Source organism: Bacillus rossius, chromosome 3 (genome assembly GCF_032445375.1).
Source record: "Bacillus rossius redtenbacheri isolate Brsri chromosome 3, Brsri_v3, whole genome shotgun sequence".
NCBI classification, from domain to species: Eukaryota; Metazoa; Arthropoda; class Insecta; order Phasmatodea; family Bacillidae; genus Bacillus; species Bacillus rossius.
In genome coordinates, this window is record NC_086332.1 from 26601766 (window position 1) to 26614679 (window position 12914).

Consider the following 12914-nt stretch of genomic DNA (forward strand, 5'->3'; position numbering starts at 1 on the left):
AACATAACCAATTATTACTGCACTCGCCGACAAATGCTACTTTATTTAATAATAAAAGAATAAATACTTTAAATTATACTAGTAATCAGATTCATTTTCTTACGTACATTTTACGTAGAAATTATTTCATATTACACATTTATAAACAAAGTTTTAAGTTTTCACTTCTGTCGGTGCGGCGCAAGCGTACAATGAGCGTAACGGGACACAGCGTAACGGAACAATGTGCGTAACGGGACACTTTTTTGTGCGTGCAGCCGGCGATCATCGATTTATTAGACGTTGTCACGTCAAAAATCATGCTCGCCAAACGTCGCAGCTTGTGAACCGGCCGTGACTGAACCCAGAAGTGCAGTCACGGTTCGGACGGCGCGCGTCGTTGAAACACCTTCGCCGTCAGCGCCACGACGCCCGTCGCCGGAGACCGAGTGAACCTGCGGCGGTCGTCCGCTGCCCTTCCCTGGCCCCGGTGTGGACCCGGCGGTACGCTCGGTGGGTCGTGCAACTGGGTCCCTTCGCCTTCTTCACCCGCCACTTCGTCGGCGTGGCAGCCTTTGCGGGAGCCATCATTCACTCAAACACTTGGTGCGTTCCCAACTTGTGTTACGTCTTGGATTTTTAGCTCACTGCATTGCACTACCAGCATTGTCCCACGTAGAAAGAAATAACTGGTATTGTATCGTTCATTTGTTTCTCAAACAGGTTACTAGTCCACTGATACTTATTAAACAATGTTCATGGTTTATCCATTCATGTGAATAGATTCTAATATATAGCGTTAAATATATTTTTTTTGGGAATACGCCATTGCTGGTTATACTGTATGTTATGCATAAACTTCAACAACGGACAAAGTAGACGAATACTCAAACACACAGAAAACAAGTCATAATCAGCCGGTGTCAAAAGTTAAACACTTAAACCACACAAAGGAAGGGCACGTGTGTTTCCATGCCCGCCGGTTCGCCGCCACAAGCGACAGAGCTGACGTTCCGTGCGTTTACGACTGGTTACGTCCGGAGTTGTGAGCGGTATGTCACACTGCGACACTTACTCTCACTCTATAATTAGAGACTGTAAAAATTCACGGTTTCAATGAACTTCAGGATAGACTCTAATATCCTCTACACACTCGGGCAAATGCCAACTATACATTGGTTGCTGACTTGGGAGTCGTCTCGACTGGGTAACCTGTGATTCGACACTTCTATGAGTGAGGGTCTCTTATTGGCCCTCAGTCCTCCAGATTAACAGTGAACCAATGGCATAAGCCGCACTAAGGTATAATTATTTGAATTTTAGCATAACACGAAATTAACCCGCGAATTTTTCATGTCTCTATCTATAATACGTTCCCCTTGCCAATGTTTTCGTAAACCTCTAAACAAACATTCAAACAAAAAAATATATATTTTAATTTATTTTCATTAGTTTGTCAGACTACAGGCAGAACATTCTCGTCCTGCTCATCATACACGCCCTTCCCCGAGGGCACGCCACTGCCGCGCCTCGAATGAAAAGAAAAATTATTTTCGAACATCAACTAACAAAAAATTCATTACAACTGAGATGAATAGGAAGGAATATATAAGCCAAAGATGCCATCTTGGATTCAGCAGTTACTAAGCGCCTTCAAATACTCATTTATTTTACCAACAATACACTGTAGATATGATGGTAAAGATGATTACAGAGAGACTGTATTAATATCCGAAAGTTAAAAAGACATACAAAAAGTGCCACAGCCGTTGCAGGGATACAAAGTAAGCATCTTCAACAATGCAAGAGTCGTTTCAGGGATACAAAGTAAGCCGCTTCAACAGTGCAATAGCCGTTGCAGGGATACAAAGTAAGCATCTTCAACAGTGCAAGAGCCGTTGCAGGGATACAAAGTAAGCAGGATCAACAGTGCAATAGCCGTTGCTGGGACACAAAGTAAGCAGCTTAAACAATGCAATAGCCGTTGCCACGGTGACAATAGCGAAAATGTGTTTGAAAATAGTTTAAAAACAACTAAATTATATATTTAAAAACACCGTTCTATGTTGAATGAACTAAAAAGTATAAAATTTTCTTTAAATTAAATTATTTGTTCAACAGAGACAGAATGAACTACAACTCTATGTAATGTAATTTTTTAATAAGCATAAAATAGTAATTAAGTAAAAAATAAATAAAAGCATGTGTTGCTTGATATCAGTTGTCTTAAATTGTTATATCATTAACGTATATTCGTTATGATAGAGTCATTATGGAAATGATAGAAGATATAAACGCAAGCTCTTTATATCAGATATCTTAAATTTTCTACCATTAATAGGTATTCTTTAAGACAGAGTCATTATGAACATGGTAGTGACCCCCCCCCCCTCCCCGGGGAGCAGTCGACTTCTGGCCAATTTCCCACCATGTCTCGGTCTCATGGATAAACAAAAAGCATGGTTATTGGCCATAGCTCGAAAGTAATGGTCTTTCGCCCATAGCTTGAAAGTAGCGTTTTTTTTGCCTCTATGACACTTCCCCCTCTCTCTACAGGTTATAGTCATGAAATTATTGAATTGTTATCCGGGTTATAAATATTCTTGCAAAGTTTCAAATCCGTACGAAAATTAAAAGTAGGTTAAAATCGACTTTCAAGATTTGATTACATAGTTAATTACAAGTGAAGCTAATAAAAGCGTGTTAATAAATAAAACATATTTCGAAAAATATATATTTAGGTTGGAAACGGAATTTACCCCACCCCCTTCCCCCAATTCACCCTCGGAGAATCCATGTACCAAATTTCAACGGGTCTCAGCGCTACGCGAACTACAGACTAGCATACAGACGAACTCTCTCTCTTTTTTATTAATAGAGATGACATAATTTATAGACTTAAATTTTTATGACGTAGTATTTAAGAATTTGTTTGAAATTAAGTGATATTCAGTTATTTAGGTATAGTATGATGTTTGGATAGTACCGGTGCGCAGTGTCAGAATATAGCGAAGAACTGTTGACCGGACTGTGAAGCAATGAAGTGACCTCGCTGGAGCCCGAACAGTCACCTGTCGCGTCCAGCGAGGGCCGAGAGCTCGAGGGGAACCGAGTATACGGCGCGTCGAACCCTCGATCCGACGCGAACGACTGGAACAGTCGAACTGGAAGCGGTTTAATGGCGGCCGCTCGCTTATCTCTCGCGCTTCGTCTCCGTCCTCCAGCGCTTTGCTCCGCTCGGCTTCGCCGGTAGGCCATAACTTCCTCGGGTCTCCGCCAGGGGCGTGGCGAGCCAAGGCCGGGCCTCGAATACCCTTGTTACACCTCTCTCGGTGCACTAACCATCAACATTATTATAAGGATTTTAAATTTAGCTAACCGAACCCAACAGACCATTCTCACGATATCACAGTATTTGTAATATGTAAATCTTGCCTAACCAGTCATAAAAACTGAAAACTAGTGGTAAAATATGTCCGAATTGTTATTATTTTTTCCATCAAAGCCTCGAATTTTCGGTATTGCCCGAAAAAGGATTCATGTTAGCCGACATCTTAAAAATTGGTTTTTGCTCGTTATCTTGGCCTACCACGATACAATTTTTGGACTAGAAGTGACTCAAACTAAAAAAAAAATAGTTTAAGTTTTCCTTTCTGAAACTTTTCCTTTTAGTGAAGGGAAAGTTTCCCAACGAAAATCTGAAAATTCCCAATTCCCTCCTAGCGTTTACTCCTCGCTGCTGCTACGACGCCTGCCTGTGCGTCTCTAGGCAACACGCACTGCGGCTGCGGTGTGTGATTAGCCTACCCGCCAGGCGCGCTCGGGCAACCGCCTCCAGCAGCCGGGGCGGGCGAACAACTTCATAACAGTGCCAAGTTCATCAGTCATCGGCACAATAACGAATGGTTTACGATCTACTAAATGTTTTCGAAACACCTTTTAGTTTATGTTTTTTTCTTCAGATCATCAACACAAAACAAACTGTTCGTTTTACAAAGTGTTTTAGCTTTCAATTTCTTCAGAGTAATCTATTATATGCGTTGCGGTAACGTAAACTGTAATCTGCCAGTTTTATGCAATCCTCACAAGACACCGGAAACTTAAGCCGCCTCCATTTGTTGCAATTTTTTTATATACAAGATATGAAATAAAGCATGCTTTTGATGAGCAAGTTAAAATTATTTTTTTGTAAATGAAAACGTATCGAAGCAAACTGTGGTTTGAAATAAAAGCTAAATCAGGAAGTTAAAAATCTTGCATGCAATTTTTTTCAAATCATATTTTTGTAATATTATTTTATGTATTTTCCTCTTAACTTTTAACCTCGAAAAAAATGATAAAACGCAGCACGAATCAGGGCAAGTCAAGAAAGAAAGAGAGCATGTGAGTTTAAATCTAATTAATTTTTGAGTGACATTGAATAACTTTATTTTTATTTTAGTTCGGAGGTTCAGTCCTACATTGATTGATTGCCCCCCGAGACTCCGGTCTTAAAGGCCTTAACAACTACTTTGTTCCTTTATTTTATCACTTTTTTCTTTGAACTACGCAAAAGCCATATATTATTTTATACCCTAAAAAGCATCAGTCCATAGAACTCTAATACCTCTTCAACTCCCGGACAACCATTTTCTACTCTTTACACTCGTTATGCCCACCGAGTTTTTATTTTGAGAACTGAGGTCGCAGAAGATTTTTCAAAAGGAAAGTTCGTTTGTGATAACAAAAATATCTTTGTTTTCGCATAAAATGCGTTATGCTAACGGTGTCCAACATTACTTTATATCTACTGTAATGATAGCCAGCCTCTGTGTCAGAAAATATCCAAAACATTCTGGACGTGAAAGAAAACACAACTTAGCATTTGTATTAAAATAAACTTTTTCCATTTCTAATACTTCACAAAGATAGTAGAACTAAAGCAAATAAAACTACATGATAAAAAATAGAACAACGGGGAACTAGGATTCAGTAGAAACCGATAACAGACATCCTGAAAATGGCCTCACAGAACAAGAACACAATGACTGGCTATTTGAACGATAATAACAGATTAAGATCATGAATCATTGAAAATTCATTTGGAAAGGAAAAAAAACTAACATAGCATGCACTATAGTGTAAGATAAAAATGGCCGTAAATCTTCCATGAAGACACAACGGCTGTTTCATAAGTGTAATATTTTAGTTTGAAATTGGTTTATTTTCTATTTATAAACAGTATTTTATTTTTTTATTTAAAGTTTTGCAGTATTTTTATTATCTTAAGCAATTTTTATCTGGCCAGTATTTTTAAGTTATTAGTACTCACGATGAGTTATTTTACATATTCCTTTTAGTCCTCGCCGGCGGTGTAAAATACGCGTGATGATAAGCTAGCAAAGTTATTAATGTATTATAAGGAAATTTTTATGTATTACTTTTTTTATAATTGGCTTCAAACTTATACATGGGCTCGGTTACCCATATAATAGCTTGCTGCCATTATCTATTAGTTGTTCATTTCAATGAAATAATTGTGTGCAATAAATAAAAATAGGAATTTTTTGCAAATTTTATTCTTTCTTTTTAGGTTATTCCCGTTTACCTCCTTTATTGTTTGTGCTCTTCTGTGTTTTGGAATTTGAGGTGTGTTATAGACGCACTACCGGAGGAGAGAGAGAAAGAAGAAGATTAAATATTTTTGGGCAGACTTCAGAATTTTTTCGGAACTAAATCGAGATATTGTAGAACTTCGCCCCCTCGATAGCGAGTGAGGATTGCGTCGTCCTTGAGCGGTCAGGGTGGCGACAGTGTAAAGACTGCGCGCGGGAGGCGGGTGGAGGACGCAGCGCGCGCAGAGCGGCCCTGATAAGCCCCGGTGAAGGTCGCAAGAGGGGGGGGGGGAGGGGCGGGGCTCTCGCGCTAATGAGCTGCCGATGGCACGCTGGTCGCCATTCAGGCGGCACGCGCGCCCTCTGTGCTCGCGCGCCGCGACTAACAAGCCCTCCGCACCCCCTCTCACACCTCCGGCCCACACTTACGTCCAGGTCAAGGCCTCCCTCTGTACACCTTCACAGCCCACGCGGAGCTATTAGTACACGGAGTGGATGTCTGTCCTGTGTTTGCTGTTCAACTGGATTACCAATCGGATAGCTAAACAAATCCTACATGTATAAAGGCTGATATGCCTTGAATTTATTGCATACCCAGAATAGAACTTGCTAGGAAGATTCGTAAAGAAAGAATATGGCGAAACAATTATGATACCAACATACCTACAAGAAATTAACGTTAAACTTCACCGTAACCAATAACTGTTTTACTGTACAGATGGTTGAGGGGTGTGAGGCATGCATTAACATGGCTGAGATAGCACACACCAACTCCCCTACGTCTTACCTCAAGAGTAAAACTACACACACACATAAAATATTCTTTTATTCACTTGAAACAGATAACGTAGTACGCATTGTAGGTACGCAATTGTAACAAACATAGCGATAAAAAAACTGCAAAGAGTCTTACAGTTGTAGGACGCTATACCGATTCCCAAGAGTTGCACTTTTCGTCACGCTCTGATGAGTCATCGCCTCGACTTACCCTACCGGGTGTAAAGAAATTTAACTTCGAAAACTTCTCAAGGTAGTTCAGTGGTATCCGTTTACGAAAAAGGACTTGAGAAGATCTTGAGCTCGGATTGGTAGCTAATTACTTTTTTCTTGCCCGGAGCTACGAGAATGCTGCAAATAAAATCCCAGAAGACCTCGCAATAAAACTGTTACAAGATATTGTAAACAAGTGTTGCTTTAGATTCTCGCAGTAGCAAGCACTGAGCTCGCACTGACTCTCAAATGTGCGGTTTTTGCTAGTGATGACGTGTCACTGCAGACATGACAGCGTCATCTGAACGTAAGGCTCGATGATTTATTTGTCACTGTGTACATTTATCACAACAGATGTCTTGCTCTTGTTGTTTAGTCGCAAGATTTTCACCGAATATTAAAAAAGGAAAAACGTTATCATAATTATTAACATTTTTGTTGACTTTACCGTTATTAGTTGAAATTATTTTTTTTAATCATTGGTGACAAAGTTCTGAAACTAACATTAGAATGCAAAAGAACTGTCATGATATATTTACATGAATATGATCGGCAATAACAGTAATGACAAGAAAATTTAATAATATGGCGTGTGAAACGCAGCGTTAAGAAGAATTAGGTGATTAATAACAGCTAGTAACCGGTCAGTTCTGGTTATTTTTTTATTATCTGAGGTATAAATGAATAATGAAAATAATTATTTTTTAAGTTATAAATTTTCAATTTAAAAATATTAAAATTTTGTTAAAATATTATAAAATAACTTTTTAATAAATTTTCCCATTTCTTCAAATTTTTCGATAGTAATTACTGAAATTACAGATGACCGACATAATTCTAAATGTTGGAATCAATTTTTTATGAAAAATTTATTTAAATTAAATTAAGTATCGTCTTTTATAAATTTTAACATTATTTCCAAATTCTTTGGATAATAATAAAGTATTTTTAATATGACAGCCATAATTCAAATTGGCGGAATCTGTTTATCGAATAAATTTGTCTTCAGAACTGAACAGTATGTAAAATTTCCGCTCTGTAGTTCAATCGGAAGTGGTTTTAATTTAACTTGCAAGATTTGAATCAAACAGACAAACAAACAAACATACATGTGAAGTTAAATAAAAGTTTTAAAAAATGTAACAAGTTTGCGGTTCTCTTTTCTTTACCTTTAAGGCATTGTTACTCACACTGACAAAAGACTGTTTGAATCAACACTGTAGCTGACGGATGCCCGCCTTTTGTACAATACGAACGAGTATAGTTTCAGAGTTAGTCGTAGAGTTTTCATTGAGTATAAAATTTCAAGCGAAATTGAAAAAGTTTCCGTTTTTATAAAGGAGAAACTGCCAGTAGTTCTTCTCCTTCAGTTCTAACAAATTCTTATTTTTCTCAATGCGTGGTCCATTTCATGGGAATTGCTCTATGTGACGCGGTTAGTGGTAATCCTTCAAGCGTTGTGAATGTCTATAATATGTAGTTAGGAAAAACGTGATATTAAAAGCTATGGATTATAAATAGCATCTGCGCTATATTACATATGATTTCATAATTCGTATCAACAAAAATGTATAGTAAAATGACCCAGAAGTTAGTCGACACCCAAGACGAAGTTTAATACAGTGGCTGTCGATTCGAGTAGTTTGGACACGTAAAATAAATGTCTGACTTGGAGAGAAAAACACCTGGGTTCGAGTTTAGGACACGTCGAAGAATTTTTGAGACTGCGATTCCCGAAATAACCAGGATTGTGCATTCACATACATAGTGATAAAAGTAAAAACACACTACGATATAAATAAATAATATCGTGGAGAAATGAACGCTTTCAAGAGCCACGTGGCTGTTCACACACACACACATATATATAGCCTATATATATATATATATATATATATATATATATATATATATACATATATACATAGTTTTACAATACTAGTACCTATATATTGGGGGCTCACGGCGCTGGGTTCACGAAACAAAAAAGGGCCGCGTTGCCAGGGTCCAACGGCGTGGCGCGGCATGCATGTCGGAGGACATCTGGCGTCGCGGAAAGACGCGGCATGTGTGTCGGAGAACACCCGTTGTCGCGGCGAGGCACGACATGCATGTTGGAGGACATCCGGTGTCTCAGAGAGTCGCGACATGCATGTTGGAGGACACCCGGCGTCTCGGCGAGGCGCGACATGCATGTCGGAGAACACCCGTTGTCGCGGCGAGGCACGACATGCATGTTGGAGGACATCCGGTGTCTCAGAGAGTCGCGACATGCATGTTGGAGGACACCCGGCGTCTCGGCGAGGCGCGACATGCATGTCGGAGAACACCCGTTGTCGCGGCGAGGCACGACATGCATGTTGGAGGACATCTGGTGTCGCAGAGAGTCGCGACATGCATGTTGGAGGACATCCGGCGTCGCGGCGAGAGCCAGTCCGGACTTCCGCACGTCCCTGCTTTCATGCCGCGACATCGCCCTGTCTGCGTCCTGTTCGAGTCCCTTTGCTGTCGGGAAAATATGTTTGAAATAAACGAATGGTTGGTTCTTCGACTTTCCATACAACTGGGTCTTCGTTGAAACTGCACCGTATTACGACTTCCGAGATCCGTGTTCTGTTATTAATAGGATAAACGTCATGAAGGTAATACGTTAAGCCTGGTTATTACTGGGCCAGTAATTTAGTCGCGTGGTTAGTAATTTAGTAAACTCGCCATGTGTGAATATAACTACTTAGTCTGGTGGTTAGGTAAAACGACGAGTGAGCTGGATCCAGTTAAATTAATATTTTACTGTTAAGTAGCTTCCCCCGCCCCAACATTGCTCGCCACTCGTCCTCTACTGGAGAGGCATGAACGACGGCGTTTTAGTAGAGCTCATTAGTGGACTGCATATTCATAGCTCGATACTCGGAACATCTACTTATCTCGCTTCTTGCCTCGAGAAAACCCTCACTCGCCAACTCGTCGTTTTCTCGACCACTCGCCAATCTCCACTCGACTAAATTACTGGCCCAGTGTGAACAAGCCTCTAGAGAGTGGCTGTGCAATCTTTATAGAGTTGATAATTTAAGTAAAAATGAGATCGATCATTGACCCCACCTTTCCACCTGGATTAACAATTTTTTTTCTGTTGTGATTAAGTTTTTACGCTTATTACTTGCTGGTGAGTTGTTAAAATATTTGTATAACAATACTCACTTCATGTTGGTATATTTACGACTCTTCATAGCGAGTTACTTTAAAGCTTTAAACAAACTGATAGAATTAGCCTTTATACACTACTGTTTGTTTTGCTAACCAATCTTTAGCCAAAGTGACTTACATTTTAGAGCAGACAGCTACTCCATAGACCAATACATCCATGGCAAACCTGCACATGAAAGAAGAAGCATGGTTTTTCTGCAGATTGTGAAGGGTGTTTTTTTTAATAATATTTCAAGAGTATTTCGTGAATTATTGTTTGAAATAGGTAAAGTGTCAACACTTGAATGGTTTTTAACGCGTAGTGCACTTCGTTAATTGGAGGAGAAAGTGTTTAACGATGATATAACAATTTCACAGAGTCATGTGAACGACGCTAGGCATAAGGCTGCTCGTACGTGCAGGAAAAAAAGGAAAGGAAACTATTCATTTAAACCGATAAGAAATTATAATTTTGTTATGTAGGGATGACTGCTAATACTGATATATGTGTGTACCTATGAGTGTGAGTTAGTTACGCATGTGATCATGTGGAGACAGTTTCATCAGAGTCGAGGTAAGAAAACTTCATCGCTCCTCGGCTAAACTGTGGTACAGTTGGCCGATGAAGGCCGAGCGCCACCCTGCCAGACTCGGAACAGTTCGGACAGTCGTGCCCGGTCCCCCAAGCACGTGCACGTGTGCGCGTGCTTGGTGCAGCGCAGAGAACTGCGACACGCCAGAGCGGCACTCCGAGGTCGTCTCAGTCTGCGGCAGTCGGGAAGCCTCGGGCGCCACTTCTCCTTCTGTTTGTCCTCAGAGAAGGGAAGGTTCACGTGTATTGTTCATACATACTATTTTTTTTTTTTATCTGAATAATATTTTTGTAGAAAAAAGATTTTTTTTCATTTTATTTGTAGTTTGTAAATACTTTGACCTATGAATAGGTCAAAATACATATATATATTTTTTAATATCTTGAAACTTTTGTAAAAACACACAGGTTGCGTCTGAATTCGACCGACAACCGTTAGCTGCAAGTTCATGGCAAAAAAGTTCAAAACAAGTACATATATGTACACACACACACACACACACACACATATATATATATATATATATATATATAATGGTCTAAAATGATTCTGATGCTGGTATACGTCTTCAAAGTTGGAGCTGAGAAACTGATTAGTTGCAAATTATATGAAGGTTTTTAAGATGGATCTCGATAATTTTAAATTGAACGAAATTGTAAAACTGTAGCAATACTTGTCTCTGTGGTACGAAATTTTTCATTCAAATATTCTGGGAGGGTTAGTGGGTAATAAAATGTCAGAAAAATTAATGAACACAAATGTGTTAACTCTTCCCATCCCCCTAGTTTAGTGAAATAATTATAGGTCAACGAAAGGTTTCTCGGTGATTGTGGCACTTCTTTTTTTTAATTTAACACTCACCGGGTGATTTTGGCGGATGTTAATAAAAAAATTTACAGAGTTTTACTAAGTTATTTTCTGTTCTTTTTGAGTCAGATACCTTTCACAAAAAAAAATGCTACAACGAAATTTTTGAATTCCAATTTGGCCTTGAAATTTTACTCTCATCGCGCCCAAAGAAGTTTCACTTCGAAATTGGAAGAATAAAAATCCAAGATGGAGTGGTTTAATCCCTTTTAAATATGCAGGTTCTAGCTGTGTACATAGCCTACGACGTGGAAGACAGTGGGAGAGGAGGCGCCGACTCGAGACCGGCGGTCAGAGTCGCGACTAACGAGGGCCAGGCGACGTCTCGGAGGCGGGAGGCGGCGTCACAGCGCGCGGTGACGGATGGCCCGGGGGCAGCCGCCGCCGACCGCCGCGACGCGCGGGCCCGCGCCGGGGCGCCTGACTAATTGCCGCGGCCCCTGGCTATCCATCATCGGCGCGACAAGAGTCCCCTGCCCAGCCTCCCTCCCCCCTACCTCCCTCACCTCCCCCCGCGGCGCGACGGTGCGTGAGGGCGCTCGCTCAATCGATAGGCGTCTATCGATAGTCGGGGGACACTTGACTCGTGTTCAATCGCCCGTTACAACGTTCCTCCGCGTCCTTTTACGAAGTCCATCATTCCGTAACGGATGTTTATTTTTTTTTGTTTTTACATCCGCTGGTCTATTGACAACCTAGTAACAGTTATGTTTTTTTATATTTTGGTTTCATAAAACACATACTTGTTAATGTGTAAGTTTTATGTGCGTTTACAGTTATCATTTGAGCACAAGATAGTTGCAGTTAAGCACAGTTTTAGAAACTAGAATAAATTGAGTTTAATATGCTACTAGCTAATTTTGTCAGTGCGGCAAGAATAGATATTTACTAAACTTTATATATTTATATTCATAATGTATGTAAACACAGGATTCTTATACTAAATGTCGTATTTCATAGAAAATGCTTAAATTGGAGAGTAGTACATAAAAGGGGCTTCTGCGAATGGCTTCTGGCTGTGGTGTCTATGGTGTTGGCCGTCATATTCAATTGTGACGTCACGGTGGCCATCTTGGTATTAATTTCCTCAAAATTCCTCATAAATGATTCGAAAATCCTCAGAATTACTAGAAATTTAAAACTTCGAAAGAATTATTCCCGTTTTGAGAGAAAATTTCACGTTTCATTTTTCAAATATTCTAAATGCCTCAAAAAACTTTTGCCTTAGAAAAAACAAAAATTACCTGTTGAGGCTAAAAAAAATCCCTGTCGACGTTTCTTTCTGTCTGGCTATCTTCATAGCTGGAGCTTTCTGTTCGCTATGCGAAAGATTCTAATTGCGTTTTTGAGTCATTATAAAAATGAATTCAAATCACTAATAAAATTTACCTTTAACCTACAACGAAATCGATATGCAAAGTCAGTTGTTAGACAATAAGATACATGTTATTAGCGCCGTTAGTTTGCTAGCCACCGCGAGCTCCACTAAGCGGACGGGTCTCACCAAGGAGAAGAATAGGAATTTTCCAGACCTTACTATACGACCGTGTGGTGGACATAGAGAAATGAAACACACTCACTGTTTTTCATGTCTAAGATCTATGATATTCTGTTACATAAATGACTGTCCCCCTTTTTTTCAGTCCGGTAAGGATGGAATTCCATAGCAACATGTGGCCTGTGTGTTAATCCAGGTTATGAGCTAGCT

General features: G+C 39.9%; 1 protein-coding gene across 1 annotated transcript in view; it reads right to left on the reverse strand.

Annotated features, from left to right (window-relative positions):
- The window catches only part of LOC134530414 (Kv channel-interacting protein 1-like), a 286452-nt gene that overhangs the window by 236025 nt on the left and 37513 nt on the right, over nucleotides 1-12914 (reverse strand). The window lies entirely within an intron of this gene.